The sequence below is a fragment of the Polypterus senegalus genome, chromosome 10, assembly GCF_016835505.1.
Source record: "Polypterus senegalus isolate Bchr_013 chromosome 10, ASM1683550v1, whole genome shotgun sequence".
In the NCBI taxonomy this organism is placed as follows: Eukaryota; Metazoa; Chordata; class Cladistia; order Polypteriformes; family Polypteridae; genus Polypterus; species Polypterus senegalus.
The window spans coordinates 140904583-140922182 of NC_053163.1; the positions used below are offsets into that span (position 1 = coordinate 140904583).

The 17600-nt window shown below is 43.0% G+C and overlaps 1 protein-coding gene across 2 annotated transcripts in view; it reads right to left on the reverse strand.

The window, feature by feature from the left end:
• scamp4 (secretory carrier membrane protein 4) overlaps positions 1–13250 on the reverse strand; it is a 30626-nt gene extending 17376 nt beyond the window's left edge. Inside the window, exons 1-2 of one of the 2 annotated variants that reach the window (XM_039766885.1) lie at positions 13162–13250; positions 12750–12941 (exon numbers count right to left, since the gene is read on the reverse strand). The gene's annotated coding sequence lies outside the window, so the exon portion shown is untranslated. Of the gene's footprint in view, positions 1–12671; positions 12942–13161 lie in introns of those variants that run through there. The other variant, XM_039766886.1, reaches the window with a different exon arrangement.
• Positions 13251–17600: the final 4350 nt, after the last annotated feature.

The following is a 17600-nucleotide window of genomic DNA, read 5'->3' on the forward strand; positions in this document are numbered from 1 at the left end:
TTCACCTGCGGATATTTAGTGGCAGTGTGTCTATTGGATTGCTGCTGATGGACGGCCTTATATGGGCAGGCACTCAATTACGTGGGAGGTGTGATGATGAGGGACGCAACTCCGCCTCACACAGCTACCGAGCTGCAGGCTATGGCTGTATATTTGTACATAAGTAGGTTCCAGTTATGACCGTTACGCATAGAATTTCGAAATGAAACCTGTCTACCTTTTGTAAGTAAGCTGTAAGGAATGAGCCTGCCAAATTTCAGCTTTCCACCTACACGGGAAGTTGGAGAATTAGTGAGTGAGTGAGTGAGTGAGGGCTTTGCCTTTTATTAGTATAGATGTTCACTTTTACCTATAGGGTGGTCCAGATATAATTATGCAATTTTCATTATGTTATAACTTACTAAGTTTACTACACAGAAAATCACCCAAAAAATCCTGGACCATCGAGATGTGTGCGAACTGACGACATGAAGAATCGCCTTTGCGCCGAACTGGAATCGTCCCCGCATAAATCAAAGTCATCCAGATTATCTGGATCTGCATAAATAGATCTGGACCACCCTGTATATATAATTCCATGGACCTTCAGTATCAACACCAGTTTCACCAAAGCATTGATCATGTATACTGTATGGTGAAGTTCGTGCTTTCAGTATTGTATGACTTAAATTGAGATCTCTTGATCTCAGAAAGTGGTGTGACAGTCACAGCAAGTTTGAATATTCCAACGATTACTTAAACCTCCAGACTTTACATAGTATTCATTCTGTCATTAGTGATTCTCCCAGTTTCCTAGCAAAAGAAGAGTTTATGCCTCTCATGCAGCTTTGAAAGTTAACAAAGCCTTGGAAGTTGATGCAAACAATTCCTGCAGGTGTCTCATGTTTTCTTGATTACTTACAAACCCTCTGTCTGTATAGAAGCGGTGTTGGAACCGACTGCGTTCCTGCATCCTCTGAAGCATTAGTGGGACAGTATTACACTGCACATTGCTATCATAACGGTGACAGACAGGCCATTACAATCCTTAAAAGTGTAGGTCTTTCCTTCAGAGAAATGACATAAAAAAGCTAAGATGTCAGTGAGCGGATTTACGTCCACACACAAAACTGGTATAAGGTGAGTAACTTGGTTAAGACAGAACCCTGGTTTTTTTTTTGGTTTTTTTTTTTTAAAACCTCCATTTATATGTGCAAGTTCACTTCATGGAGCTCTCTATTGGCAAAACACTCCAACACCATCATCAGCCGTTGTGAATCTGAAACAGGCCTGAAGCCTGTGATAATTTTATAAATACGTTTAATCCTTTTTTTTGCTGTTAAGTAAATAACATCCATTCCCTTTTACATCCTTCACCTGAGCCACCCATGAATCGAGTCAAGAACACTGGCTGCTGTGTCACCCAGTCACACTGTTTCAACAAATCTGTAGCAAGTAGCTGGAGGAAAACTAAATGGACACTTTATTTACGAGTTTTATTTTTATTGGATTGCACGCAGCACCTCTTTTTTGTTTGCCTGTACAATTAAGCTACAATTGCGGAGCTCAGCAGTGTCAATTCAACAGCACAATCTTGTGAGCAGTGCTGGGGGTAACACAGTAAAAGTAATGTGCGTTATTTGATCTGATCACTTTTTAAAGTAATGAGTAACCTAACATAATGCTCTTCTTGTTGAAATAAAAATAGCTACATTATTATTTACCCGGAAGCATTGGGATTAAGGCAAGAAGCACACATACCAGTATGCCGGACATTTATCTTGGTGACACATTATCATGTGGCTGCTGAAAAGCTTTTGCAAAGCTAACACATGCCAGGTGAACAGAGTGCAACAGACATGCGCAGAATACAAAATCATTAAGTGTAACATGGATAAGGGTTTATATGGCCAAATAAACAAGGATACACTGGTGCTTGAAAGCTGGTGAACCCTTCAGAATCTTCCATATTCCTGCATAAATATGACTTAAAACATCATTAGATTTTCACAAAAGTAGACATGTAGAACCCTGCTAAACAAATGAGACAAAATATCATACTTAGTCATTTATTGAGGAAAATCACCCAGTATTACATATCTGTGAAAGGTACTAGGGTGTTGTACTGTGTTAGCCATTATTAATGTAGTGAGAAGTTAGGCAAAATGACACCTTCATTGGCTAACTAAAATGATTACAAAATGCAAGTTTTCGAGGAAACTCAGGCCCCTTTTCCAGGCAAAATGTCCTCACTATATCCGTGAGTGACAAAAGCATGTGAACCTGGCAGGTAAACTGAAGGTGTTGTCAATCAGGGTGAGAAGAGTCAGGAGTGAATGGGCACCCTCTTTATATTAAAAGAACAGCATTCTATCAAGGGCTTCACCTCCAAACACGTTTATGTAGTATCAGTGCATCATGCCAGAGAGTGACCCGACATTTGTGCGATAGACATATGAGCGCCGACAAAATAGCGGCCATTAAAACGCGGCGTCAAAATCACGCCGACAAAATCGCGAAAGTTTCATTAAATATGAATTACTAGTTTAAAGCATATATAATAATGTTTATTTTAGAAGTCAATATTATCAGACACGACACGCAGATAGTCCTTAAGATCACGCCCTGCATATGTAGGAAGAATTGCTGCAAGGCGCCTTGATACTTGAGCGTATTTAGACTTGCTGGCTGCCTGACTGCTGGTAATTCTGCTTTGTATACGACGCGTTATGCCAGCCCTCGACTGAGTTATTTGTTCGCGGCATGCCATCAACAACACGTTCTCGCATGTTGCACATGGTGATAGGAAACAACAGGTTGGCTCGTCGATTGCGTCTCAATCGACCAATGTAATTGTCCTCCCAGTAGTCATAAACATTCTGGAGATTGTCGGGTCTACTCTCGCTCAGTTCATCGAAAGCGGACCCAACATCTTCCAGAGGAACGAAACTCAGTGCAATTAGCATCTTTGAATACAGTTATAACCTAGCACATAATGTGTACATAATGCGCACGTACGCGTCCCACTCTCTTGGCCTCTCTCGCGATTTTGTCGAAAACCAGTTAGCGAGTTTGTCGGCGCTCATTTGTCCGTCGCGGTTTTGTCGGCGCTCATATGTCAATCGCGCTTTTGTTGGTGAACCTGCCACAGACAAAGGACATCTCAGAGGACCTCAGAAAAAGAATTGTCGGTGCTCATCTTGCTGGGAAAGGCTATTTCTAAAGAGTTTAAACTGCACCAGTCTTTAGTCAGACAGATTGTATACAAATGGAGGAAGGTCAAGACTATATTTACTCTAACCCAAGAGCAGTCAACCAACAAAGAACACTCCAAGGAGAAGATGTGCAATTGTCTGTGAGTTCACAGAAGAACCAAGGTTAACATCTAAGCAACTAAAAGCCTCTCTCATGTTGGTTAATGTTAATGTTCATGAGTCCACCATTAGGAGAACACTGAACAACAGCGGTGTATATGGCAGGGTTGCAAGGAGAAAGCCACTGCTTTCCAAAAAACCATTGCTTCCTGTCTACAGTTTGTGAAGAAAATGTGGACAAGCCTAAAAGCTATTGGAGTAATTAATGTTTTATGGGCAAATTAGACCAAAATAGAACTTTTTGGTTCAAATGAGAAACGTTAAGTTTGGAGAAAGAAAAACACTGCATTCCAGCAAAGAACCTCAATCCATCTGTGAAACGTGGCTTTGGGCTTGTTTTTCTGCGTCTGGGCCAAGACAGCTTGCTTCTGAATTATAACAAAGAATTCTAAAGGAAAATGTCAGAACATCTGTCCGTGGACTACATCTCAAGAGACAACACCACCAAGCACACAAGTCATTCTACCTAAGAGGGATTGAAGAAGAATAAAACAAAAGGTTTAGGAATGGCCAAGTCAAAGTCCTGACCTTAACCCAACAGAAATGTGGAAGGACCGGAAACTTGCAGTTCATTTGAAAAAGCCCAGCAACATCTCTGAGTCGAGGGAATTCTGTATGGAGGAATGGGCTAAAACGGCTAGGCTTTCTCAAAATTACCAGGGTGTTGTACCGTGCTAGCCATTACCAGAGAAGTGACAGCTTCCACCTCAAGCATATAAGGCACTCCATTATTTTCAGCCAAGTTATATGATACTTGCTCAGTTTATTTTATTTGCTCAGACCAACTGCAGGACCTCAGACAAGATTTCATCAGACAAGGTTATACCCCCAAAACAACAGACACCCAAATAAGAAGAGCTACAGCCATATCCAGAGACAACCTTCTGGATAAAAACAAAGACAGCAAGAACCGCATCCCCCTTGTTGTCACCTATAACCCAAACCCTGAATTACTTTGAAAAATTACAAAAGAACTTCAGCCAATGATGGAACACTCAAAAATGTATTTCCAGAACCTCCCCTCCTGGCATTCAGACAACCACCAAACCTTCAGCAACTAATTGTCCGAAGCTCCCTAAGTGAGCCAAGAGAAAATGGCACATCTCCCTGCCCACAGAAAAGATGTAAAACGTGTGCCCACGTTTATAAAACAGACATACACTGCCGACTAGAACATCACATAAGGGGATCATTTTCCTGCAGATCATCTAATGTGGTCTACCTAATTATCTGCATGAAATGTCCTGACACTGCACTCTGTGTGGGAGAAACTGGACAAACACTCCGCCAGAGAATGAATTTGCACAGGTTCCGCATTAAATGTGGCAACACGGATGTTCCTGTAGCGGCCCACTTCAACAGCCATGGACACTGTGAGAGGAACTTTAAAGTCACGGGGCTTATGGGCAACTTCAGATCACAGCAAGAGAGAAAAGAATGGGAAGTGAAACTCAGGCTTAAACTGAACACATTACAACATGGCTTGAATAAAGACAAGAGTTTTATGGCCAGGTATGAGGATTGTTTGCATCTCTCAGACTGACTACAGAAACCACATTGTATGGAAAAACTCATCAGAAACTTCAAAAGACTTTGTTGGACGGTTATCTTATCAAAAGACCTTGACTATACATTGTTCTCCTCTCTTGCTAAATGAATCTTAGCCTGAAGAGGTCGTCGCGAGCGGCTGGTGGCGGTACCCAGCCGGGACGCCTGGAAGGACCGGGAGAGGGACTACGCCTCGTCCGGACCACGAGAGGGCAGCCGCCCTGGTTGGTATGGGGGGCCATGGGAATGGTGCATGGAAGCTCAACCTTATAGGGGCCTGTGGTCACTGCCAAGGGGTGCCCAGATGCCTGAGAAGCCCTGGGCGTCAGCACTTCTGCCACACCCAGAGGTGCTGGCAGAAGGAATACCAGGAACACCCGGAAGTGCCGCAGGAAGCTCATCAGGAGTCACCTGAAGCACGGCTGGGTGGACTTAAAAGGGGCCGCCTCCCTCCCTCCCTCCATTCAGTAGATGGAGCTGGGTCGAAGTGGACATAGCTCGGAGGAGAGGAGTGGAGGCGGTGAAGGAAGGCTGGATGGTGAGAGGCCTGGACTGAGGGTGATTGGTGCTGGGGCACCGGGTTGTGTGCGGTACATTGTATATAGTGTAAATATGAATAAACGTGTGTTGGTGACAAAACCATCTGTGTCCATCTGTCTGTGCCCGGGCAGGTTCCTGCAAGGTCGATTCTTTTTTTTATATTTAAGATGTCTCACTTAAAGGTTTTCCAATGCTGTATCAGTCCTGGTGTGTATATAAACACAGGGAACTCCAGTTTCTGTATTACATCTCACCTAAACAAGGGGCCCGAGTTGCCTTGAAAGCCTTCATATTGTAATCTTTTTAGTTAGCCAATAAAAGGGGTCATTTTGTTTGACTCCTCACTCAAAATTACCAGAAAAAAATCAATAAGCATCGATTGAAACATTTGACTGCGGTGGGCTGGCGCCCTGCCCGGGGTTTGTCTCCTGCCTTGCGCCCTGTGTTGGCTGGGATTGGCTCCAGCAGACCCCCGTGACCCTGTGGTTAGGATATAGCGGGTTGGATAATGGATGGATGGATGGATGAAACATTTTAAAAATTGTTTCAATGCCCTTTTTTCACAGTATCGGTTCCACGGCATACACTATAGCCGCTTTTCCACTGCATAGTACGGCACGACACGGTTCAGTACAGCTCACCTTGGTTCGGCTCAGTTCAGCTCGGTTTGCGTTTCGACTGCAGTTTAGTACCGCTTTAGAGTGGGCGGGATTATTCACGTGTCGTTATAGTTGCGCCGCCTCTACTGCTCGCTCTTCATTTTTTTTAACTTGTCCCTACAGTGTTTGTAAGTCCTATGGTAGCCGTGTGTGGCCAAGAGCTGAGCGACCTCCTGGAAAATTTTTTCATTCCGCGTCGCCCCATCCAGCTCTCGCTGGATCCGCTCCTCGGCTACCAACGAGAGGAACGTCTGTACTTCCTCAACAGACCACGGAACAGCCATTTTTGGTTAAAACCAGTTCGAACCTTTGCGGGTCTGTTGTGTCTCGTGTCGCAAGTTCAGTGACGCAGTAATGACGATTTTCTCCGGCCAATCAGTGACCAGCAGAGTTTACACGTCACATTTTGGTAACGGTTCGGCACGCTTGGAACCTCGGCTGAGGTGGTACTAAAAAAAGGACCAGGTACTGTTCCCAGTGGAAAGCCCCGCAAAAGTGAGCTGTACTGAACCGTGTCGTGCCGTACTATGCAGTGGAAAAGCGGCTTATGAGTGCACTTCTGGTTCACTCTGACTTTTGACAGCTGAGCTCAAGGGCCACCGATAGCCTTGGCTTGAGTTGCGGCCCCATTTCTTATATTTCTAAACTACAGAAGCATTAATCAGAATACGTCTGCAAACTGCTGCGTCTCAAGTAGGCACATGACATTTGTGGTGTTTCTACATGTTAAAACATTTCTTGTAGTCAGTTCAATGTTAACACTTTTTAAGACCGGGCACTGCAATTATTTTTTTTTTATCTGTGGGCCAATTTTATTCTGCACTGTTCATTCAGGAGCAACACTCTTCAGCACTGGGACTCCACCGCTTCCTCCATTTTTACACCCTCACCACAAAGTCTGCTGCTGTAATGTGTTACTTTCTGTTATTTAATTACGTCAGATTTTAAAATTAGATTTCATTACATTTTACTACACATAATGTATCATTTTTTTAGTGCTCGATTGCATAAACAGTGGCACTACTTCTCCATGGTGCAGAAATTGAATTGTAGGAAGGTGACTAAAGTAAATGTCGATTGGATTTGGCTGGCTGTGACGGCCCGTACATGGATGGGGTCGACGTGAATGCAGCAGCAAGGTGTGTTTTCCTTTGAGCTCTTCATGAAAACACCACTCAGCACAGCAGAAATTGTGATTTGCTGATATTTTTACTTTCATAATGGCCCTGTTTTGTTGCAGTTTCTTCATACTGTTAGTTAAAACATTAAAATTCAAATCTGCCTATTGTGACAGGCAGCCACAGCCATTACCCGGTCGGGAAGCCAACGAAATGGAAGGACCGGGGGAAAGAGCATCGGTAAGGCAGTACCTCCCTGGGATGCTGGACGGCTGTGGCACCATGGATTCCCGCAGGGCATGCTGGGAGTTGGAGTTTGGTACAGCACTGTGGGGGCCACCAGGAGGAGCAGCAGAACCCTATACTGTACTGGATTTCCAGCACGACTGGGAGTGATTCCAGATAACAGTAATGAGCCACCTGCAGCACCCCCAGGACCGGAATAAAAGGAGCCGCCTCACTCCATTTGAGGAGCCAGAGTCGGGAGGAAGTGGACGAAGATTGGCAGGAAGGGAGTGTAGGCGGAATGAGGAAAAGAGAAGGAGGAAAGGAAAGAAAGGGAGCTGCATTGTATTGTGCTTGGGAACGTTGATACTGTGGGGAACGAGATGAACGCGTCCTCCATGTGAATAAACGTGTCTTGTGTGCTAAACTTGGCCTCTGCACCAGTTGTGTCCAACGCTTGAGGAGCTGTCCACACTATCTGAAATTATGGCTGTGGGTAGACGGGAAATGTAGTTATTGGGAGGAATTGTAATGGCCATTACTGTTAATGCCAAGGCTATTGAATACTACTGTAGTTAATTATGTCTAAACTTTAAAGACGAAAATTTCTATTATGTTTTCAATGTATAGATGTCAATGAATACAGAACTGAAAATTATTTTTTTATTGACTTACATTATATACTGTATTATTTGTCCGAAGATGCTTGAGATGGTTTATGGGGATAAGATGGCCAATAAAAATTAGCAACAAGGATTTGAGAGAAAAGACTGGCCAAATGGAGCCGAATGAAATAGGCATACCGAGAACGACAAGATGGGCTGGACATGAACGACTCAAGGACAGCAAGAAGAGTGGAAAGATATGGCGACAGAGGAAACAAGAGACAGAAGAGCAAGGAGAAGAACCCTGGAGGAAGTGGCACAGGACAGAGAGAAGTGGAGGACGTTTTTTAACAGGCAGGGACACGACGACAAAGACAACGGGAGCGTGGCCAGCTAACTAACTGATATTGAATGTTAATATTTTTCTTAGGGCTGTATCTGGAGTACTAGGGTGTTGTACCGTGTTAGCCATTATGAATGTACAGTAGAGAAGAGTCAAGCAAAATGTCCCCTTTTATTGGCTAACTAAATAGATTACAATATGCAAGCTTTCGAGGCAACTCGGGCCCCTTCTTCAGCCAAGATGTTGCATATTAGCCAATAAAAGGGGTCATTAGGGTTAGGGCTGTATGGAAATTTTGGTTTTGTGACAACCCTAACAACTTTTCTTTAAAGGAAAGGCCAAAACTTCTAATGGTTATAAGGGTCCATATGTCTTCCTTTGTTAATTGCCTTTTCCTCAGCATTATAATTACAGTGCACAGTGCAATGTGACCCACAACGCAGCTTTTATACAGACATGGCGCTTGTAAGTAATCCACAAAACTTGGGACAACTGCAGGAATTGTTGGCATCATCTTATTTAGCTTAATTAACTTCTATCGCAACAGAAAAGCTGTAAGTGGTTAACCCATTACTTGTTCCCTAAAAACACCTTTAGATATGATGCTAAAGATTACATTTTTTTTTCTAATGTTTGGTAATTTCATTTTTTTTTTTTTTTAAACCTCTGGCAGTTTACCACCTATCTTTGTACCATTTAAAGTTATTTACTGGCAGTGAACTGCTTAAATTTCAATAAAAAATGGAAACACAGAGCTGTTCTAAAAGTTCTGATCGTTAGCTTGCGTGTAAACAGACGGCAGTGCAGTGGTTAACGCTGCCACTTCATGAACCCTGTGCCCAGTCACTGGCCATGTGGCGTTTGCATGTTCTCCCCTCCACATCCAAAGATGCACAGGTTTGTTTAATTCTCGATTCCCGATCGGTCGTGTGTGTGTGTGTGTGTGTGTGTGTGTGAGTGAGAGTGGACCCTGCCATGTGCCTGATGCTGCCATGAATGTTCTCTGGTTGGTACTTCTAACCTGTTCTGAACTTGGATGAAGGTGTCAACTCAATGTAAAATTCTTGTAACATGTAACATCTTGACAGTTTGTGCTTACCCGTATCAGTCCTATGGTACTGTTCAAAGTAGCTAAAATACAAAGTCAGTCATTTTCCATCAGGATGCAGGGTCATGGGCTGCCCAAAGTTTACTCTATAAACCTAATGACGTATTTTGTATGTACATAAACAATCAAGATATTAGATAAGTAGATATAATATTTTTGTCATTAAATATTCCTTATTTTTATGTAGATAACATTGATTGGACAAGCACCCCATCTTGAGTTGCTTCCTAAACTCCTTAAATAATCTTCACCGTCCCACCAGCCCTTTGTGATCCAGAATTTAGATTTCATTTGAGAATGTCACCTTATAATCAGAACAATTTCTGAAATCATGTTTAATTATTTTTGGGATTAGCACATAAAGGAAGCTGCATCTACACTCACCTAAAGGATTATTAGGAACACCTGTTCAATTTCTCATTAATGCAATTATCTACTCAACCAATCACATGGCAGTTGCTTCAATGCATTTAGGGGTGTGGTCCTGGTCAAGACAATCTCCTGAACTCCAAACTGAATGTCAGAATGGGAAAGAAAGGTGATTTAAGCAATTTTGAGCGTGGCATGGTTGTTGGTGCCAGACGGGCCGGTCTGAGTATTTCACAATCTGCTCAGTTACTGGGATTTTCACGCACAACCATTTCTAGGGTTTACAAAGAATGGTGTGAAAAGGGAAAAACATCCAGTATGCGGCAGTCCTGTGGGCGAAAAGGCCTTGTTGATGCTAGAGGTCAGAGGAGAATGAATGGGCCGACTGATTCAAGCTGATAGAAGAGCAACTTTGACTGAAATAACCACTCGTTACAACCGAGGTATGCAGCAAAGCATTTGTGAAGCCACAACACGCACAACCTTGAGGCGGATGGGCTACAACAGCAGAAGACCCCACCGGGTACCACTCATCTCCACTACAAATAGGAAAAAGAGGCTACAATTTGCACAAGCTCACCAAAATTGGACAGTTGAAGATGTTGCCTGGTCTGATGAGTCTCGATTTCTGTTGAGACATTCAAATGGTTGAGTCAGAATTTGGCGTAGACAGAATGAGAACATGGATCCATCATGCCTTGTTACCACTGTGCAGGCTGGTGGTGGTGGTGTAATGGTGTGGGGGATGTTTTCTTGGCACACTTTAGGCCCCTTAGTGCCATTTGGGCATTGTTTAAATGCCACGGGCTACCTGACCATTGTTTCTGACCATGTCCATTCCCTTCATGACCACCATGTACCCATCCTCTGATGGCTACTTCCAGCAGGATAATGCACCATGTCACAAAGCTCGAATCATTTCAAATTGGTTTCTTGAACATGACAATGAGTTCACTGTACTAAAATGGCCCCCACAGTCACCAGATCTCAACCCAATAGAGCATCTTTGGGATGTGGTGGAACGAGAGCTTCGTGCCCTGGATGTGCATCCCACAAATCTCCATCAACTGCAAGATGCTATCCTATCAATATGGGCCAACATTTCTAAAGAATGCTTTCAGCACCTTGTTGAATCAATGCCACGTAGAATTAAGGCAGTTCTGAAGGCGAAAGGGGGTCAAACACCGTATTAGTATGGTGGTCCTAATAATCCTTTAGGTGAGTGTATTACAATGCAACAATGAAAACCCGTTTTCTTTACTGAAATATTTGTGCAAATGTAATACAGAATTTGTGCTCTTTTGATAAGGTGTGTAAATAAAACTTTTTTACTTAATAAAATCCAAGTTCTAACATGAGTTATCACAGTTGTCATTTATGCATTTACACCGTGAACACCACTCCAAGCGCACAAGGTACCTAGTAGTGTCATTGTTTGCGAGGTTTAGCTCAAAACGCAAATATTTATAATAAATAAAAAAAAAAAGACACAGAAACAGGAATGTAATTCCAGGTACCCAAAAACAATGCAGGTTTAAAAATCCGTTTTATGTAGTGCCTATCACAGAGTTCTCTCTAACAAGAATACAACTCAACAAGATACAGTAAGACAGCCTGAGAATACATGCCTCCGAAAGCAAGACATTTCTTTAAAACAATAAGTTTAAAAGGGCAACAAGTATAACACAAGCCACTGCAGATGACCACAGACTCCCATTTTACACAACGTGCCTGCATGCTCAAGCAACAAACAAATTTCTCTGACATAGGAGGATAGGACGTAGATTCAACTCTTGATACTTATTGTGAAAAATAAACCATTAATTAATTACACTTAGAGTATATATACTGTAAATATTTAGTAATCGGTTTATGCAAGCACAGACTAAGAAGGGATATCATACAAGTTACCATAATTATAAATGGAATCAGCATGTTGAAGGCCAGCTAGAACATGGAAGCTGGTTACGGGCAAATTTCACACAAACACTTTAAATGTTTTTCAGTTAACCAGTTAACCAAACCAGCATTTTCTTTGCAAATTCCACACTAACAGCCTAGCATACCATTCAAATACAGCATGCTGGACATGTGAGGCAACTGTGCCAACCACTGCACCACCACTCCACCCTACACGTACATGTATGGGTATCAAGTGAGGCAGTTCCCTGGTATTACTAAACACAAGAACATTCTTTTTTGGATTAGTTCAAAAATTCTGATGTTATTATTTATTTTAGTACTTATAGCATTGTTAATTTTAGAAAGTAAAACAATCTTGAAGTTATGTGAACTGTATGCATATTTTGTCTCATTTAAAATGTGTCTTTATGTTCTTCAGAATTAGACCGTTCCGTTCTAGATCTATCATGCCTAATCCAGCACGTGCAATCTGGCCGCATACCGTCACCAATTTAAGATTTGCCCAACAAGCACTCCTGGAGCACATCTGATCAGTTGAATTTCAGATCCCACATTCTAGATCAATGCCAACATTCGCCAGGTCATGCGGCGTCACTTCAGCAGCACTCCATTCCGGATCAAACCCGCCTTTCAAACCCCATTCCCATACGCTGAATCTCCCAGTCGACTTAAAACTGTACGATAGAAGGCGACCTGTAAATCTAATTTTTTTTGACAGAAAATTTTCATTAACCGGCTCCATATGCTCACCCCAGCCTCCATCTCGGGATCCCATTTCATCAATCCGTTACGCTCCAACTGGAGCTTGAAAGTTTCCCACCAATTTCTCAGCGCGCTTCACAAAACTAGAATCGCGAAGAAAACTGTACAGCAAACTCACCTAGAATATGGACAAAAGATTATCCTGCAATTCATTTCATCTTAATTTGTTACCCCAGGTTATTCACCACATTTTTACCTTTTGAACAGTAAGTTTCTTTCAAAAGCGAGCGAGCGAGCAGAGTCCACCCCATAGACAGCTGGCTGAAGAGGCGCACATTCTGGGAGTTGCAGTGCGGATGCTTTCGGCGCTGGAGCGTGGAGTGGGACAGCAAACTCCATATCCCAGAATGCATCTGCTTGTGAAGGGGGGATGATAGTCCTGTGATTTCTTGGAAAAAAAAAAAAAAAAAGTTTATTTCCGCGCTGACTGTCAAGGGAGTAGTCAGAGGAAATGAAAGGAGGGAAAAGAGCTGAGGAAAGCTTTTTCCCCCCAGTTGTGAATTAGACATAAATACAAGGAGATGCTGAAATCGGATATTACTGGAATGCAGCTCTGTTTGGTATGCATAAATCACATTCTGCCGTAAAAAAAAAAACCCTTAAAAGACCTAGCCATTTGGCGCCTTCATTTTTCCCCTCTTCCTCTTCACGGGGCCCAGCAATGCTAGATCAAGGGGCCTTCTTTAAGAGCACGTCAGATTAGCACACTCCCTCTTTGTGGATACGAATCCTGAGTCCAGCCCAAACCGTGACCGTGTGGAGGCTGCACGTTCGCCAGTTGTGTGAATTGGTGACACTACATGTGTATGAATGAGTGGGCTCAGCGAAGGACTGGTGGTGCCCGATTTGCGCCTATGTCAATTTATACGTTGACAAAGCAAAAACCTGGAAAATGTCCGGCTTTTGCAAGGCGGCTAACGGGGCTTTAAGTTTCAGTAAGTAACGGTTGCATACCGACGCCTGAAGGTCTGTAAGCGCGCTCGACCTGTAAAGGGGACCTCCGCCAAACACCCCAGATGGACCCAACATCCCCACCCAAGCTATTCGATAACAGTGTGGGTCTCTGCACGATCGAACCTCCAAGGGGGTAACCCTCGACCAACACCGAACTTTCCGCTGGAGACCCCCTGAAACTTTCAATGAGTCTCCTTTCCTACATTTCCTGCCAGTGTTCTCCTCTGGCTACTCGGGATATCTGGTAACCCAGTGGTCTTCAGGCGAGACAAACGCCGCCAGCAAACGCCACGATCGTTTATTTGCATTGCCGTACCAGTTGGGAGCGTCTATAAAGTGTCTGGGGTTGTAATTTATAGTATATTTACTGTCTATCTAGGACTACTCAGTGGTAAATAACATAACATCATTAATTAACCTGGTTAATCGAATTGCCTATAGGCAGAAAAAGAAAAATCCGCAGTGATGACACACAAATGAGGGAAACAGGGAGCGCCCCCTTCTGGAGGCCCCGGAACCCGAGCCGTTGTTACCCGAGTAATGTTATAAAAACGATTCAACAAGACTCAGAGTTGAGATAAAAACTACCTAGTTTTGCCACTGGTGACCGTGGGGGCTTCTCACTATAGAGACTGTGCAGAAAGGACATGAATGCTGAATAACAGCAGATCACCACCGTCGTTGTCAACAAATCGCGAAAGCTAAGTACAGCAGCAGCCACACCGTGACATCCTGGAAGAGCAGAAACGGCTACTGGTCAACAACCTGTGGGAGATGGTTTTAAAAATCAATTGATCTGTCCATGCAACCGCTATAGGACCCACATAATCCTTTGTAAAGTGGCGGGGTCGCGCCAAATCCAGGGAGCATCGAGTGCAATTCTGCCTCAGGTTTGATACCTGTTTGGTTTTATTTTTAAAGCCATACGGAATGTTTTTGCTGCATGGGGACAGCGCACTACTTTTACCCGTGCAATTATCTAATCAACCAGTGATATGGCAGCAGCTCAACGCATAAAATCATGCAAGTGCAGGTCAGGTGTTTCAGTTAATGTTAACATGAAACACCAGAATGGGGAAAAATTTGATCTCAGTTAAGGTGACCATCCGTCCCCGTTTTCCGGGGACAGTCCCCTTTTTCGGACAACTGTCCCCACTCAGAAACATGTTTTGTCCTCGGTTTAAGATTTCGTCCCCGGTTTCAGCTGGTTCACTTTTTTTAATGTATCTCATCACCACGATAATTTGAACTCGGCGCGCATGCGCGGTGTTTTGACGGAGGTTATGCTTTACCACACCCTGCAACTTTGGCGAGAAATCACGTGATAAGCTTTGGCTTTGTACTCTGTAGTATTTAAAGTCCCTACTCGTGATCTGCAGATTCTACGCTCCTCTAGCAGCCCGATGTCCCCGGATTGGCCCAAAAAATTCTGGTCACTTTATCTCAGTGATTTTGTAATCGCCGGCACCAGACGGGCTAGTGTGAGTATTTCTATAACTGCTGATCACGTAGGATTTTCTTGCACAACAGTTTTTAAAAAAAAACCCTGTTGGTGACAGACAGGCTGTAGTAACTTAGATGACCTCTGTGTACAACTGTGGTGAGTAGGAAAGCATCTCAGAATGCACAGCTCATTGAAACTTGAGGCGGATGGGCTACAACAGCAGAAGACCACGTCAGGTTGCACTTCTGCCAGCCAAGAACAAAAAGCTGAAGCTGCAGTGGGCACGGGCTCAACAAAACTGGACTGCTAAAGACCGGAAAAACGTAGCCTGGTGTGATGAGCCTCGATTTCTACTGACACACGAAGATAGCAAGATTAGAATTTGGTGCCAACAGCATGAATCCATGCAGACTAACTTTCTTGTGATAACCATTAATGCTGGTGGTGATGGTGTACTGGTGAGGGGAATTTTGTCTTTGCACTCTTTGGTCTTGTTAATACAATCATTCACCACTTGAATGCCTTGGCCTATTTGTTGCTGATCATGTGCATCCCTTCATGCATGGCCACCGATTACGTGTCTTCTAATGGCTACGTCCAGCATGATGAGGCTCCACGTCACAAAGCAAACGGTCTTCTCTAACTGGTTTCATGAATGTGACAATGAACTTAGTGTTCCTCAGCAGTCTTCCCAGTCAACAGATCTGAATCCAGCTGAACACCTTTTGGATGTGGTAGACTGGGAGATTCACAGCACGAATGTGCAGCTGACAAGCTGTGTGGTGCACTCACCTCAACATGGACCAGAATCTCTAAGGAATGTTTCCAACATCTTGTGGAATCCAAGCCATGAGGAACTGAGGCTGCTTTGAGGGCAAAGAAGGACTACCCAGTGGAGAGTATAAGATGGCCTCTAACAGTCTCTGTAGTCTGATCTAAAAACGAAAGATTTTGTACCCTGAATATTTTATAAAAAATATTTTCCACGATCTTGTAATGGATTTTCACTTTTTATTGAATTCTTAGATGGGTTTTCCCACTTTCATGTGGGGTCACTATGTTGGACCAGCCTACTCCACTGTTGTCTGTTGTACACATTCCCTTACCTGATACCCCCTTCTCCCTCAGATTTCCCTTCACACAATCCATCCACTTTCATTTTGGTCATCCTGACACCCCTCCATTTCCATGATTCTTCTCCCCTTATTGTTCGCCTCTATTCTCATGACATGTCCGTACCACTTTAACGTTCTTCCCTGTATTTTATTTGAGATTTCCCCAACTGTACCCGTCATCCTCTCACTCATGATCTTATCAAGCTTTGTTACTCCATCTCAACGTCCTTATTTCTATATAGTTCATTTTCCTTTCATGCACCCTTTAAACTGCCCAGATCCCTCATTCATACATACAGTACTCTTGCACCGATTCTCCAGTCACATAACACTCCTGATACCCTTCTCCAATGTTTCTAACCTGATTGCATTCTATGCTTCATTTCCAGACCTAGCTCTCCATCTTGTTATTATCGATTCAAGATATTTAAACTTTTCTACACTTCTAAGTGTTTTTCCCTGGAGGTTAACTGCTCCATCTTGTGCTTGTCCATTAAATCTTAGATATTCAGTCTTTTTCCCAATTAATCTTCAGGCTTCTATCTTCTCCACTGCTCCAATTTCCTTTCCACAATATTCGTAATGGTGCCACATTGTACGATGTCATCCACAAATGGCGTTAAACACCACACTTTAAATCAGTATGTGCCCGCTGCGTGTATTAAAGTGGATGACGCCCACGTGTTTTTTGGCATCAAGTGCCCGCAGTTAATCTCGTGTAATGACGTCACGTATTTGATCTTTACCCCTCCTTTGTCCCGCCTCACTGTGCACACAAAACCAGTAATGGGAGTCAGTTTCTGCAAAAAATACAATTCAAATTAGAACATGAAAATGAAAATGCAATCTTTCTTTTGTAATTTCATTTTCATTTGCGCGCAAGAATGTCGAAGTGACCAAGCATGATGGTCCGTATTTGAAATTTCATTTTAGAAGCAAAAACGAAAAAACGAAAATGAAAGGAATTGCGGGCGATCGAGGTGCAATGCAGTTTGAGAACATGAAAATGAAAATGCAAAGTGGAACTGCACTTTACTTTTTATTTTTGCCGCTTCATTGATGTTCATGCTGAAAATGAAATGGCAGATGGGGTTATTTCATTTTAATTTTTGCAGCATTGTTGCGCGTGAACTCTTAAAATTAAACGCAAAAGAGAGATGGCATTTTCCTTTTATAATTGTAACTTTGAGTTTCTTTTTTTGCAGAAAACACCTCTCCTAAAACCAGAAACCTGAACTGACATAAAATGCAAACGTGAACCCAACAGTTGTACCAGCAGAGGGCAGACGAGGACTGAAGATGAATCCGCCAGCAACGCGCAATTCACTGACTTGGCTAACAGGGTTTGAGAGAGCGATGACGTCATGTCATGTGATGCTATGTAGTGTGATGTTATGTTACGTTACTTTATCTTATGTTATGATATGTTATGTTACTTTATGTTGTTATGTTATGTAATGTTATGTAATGTTATGTTACTTTATGTTGTTATGTTACTTTATGTTGTTATGTTATGTTATGTTATGATATGTTA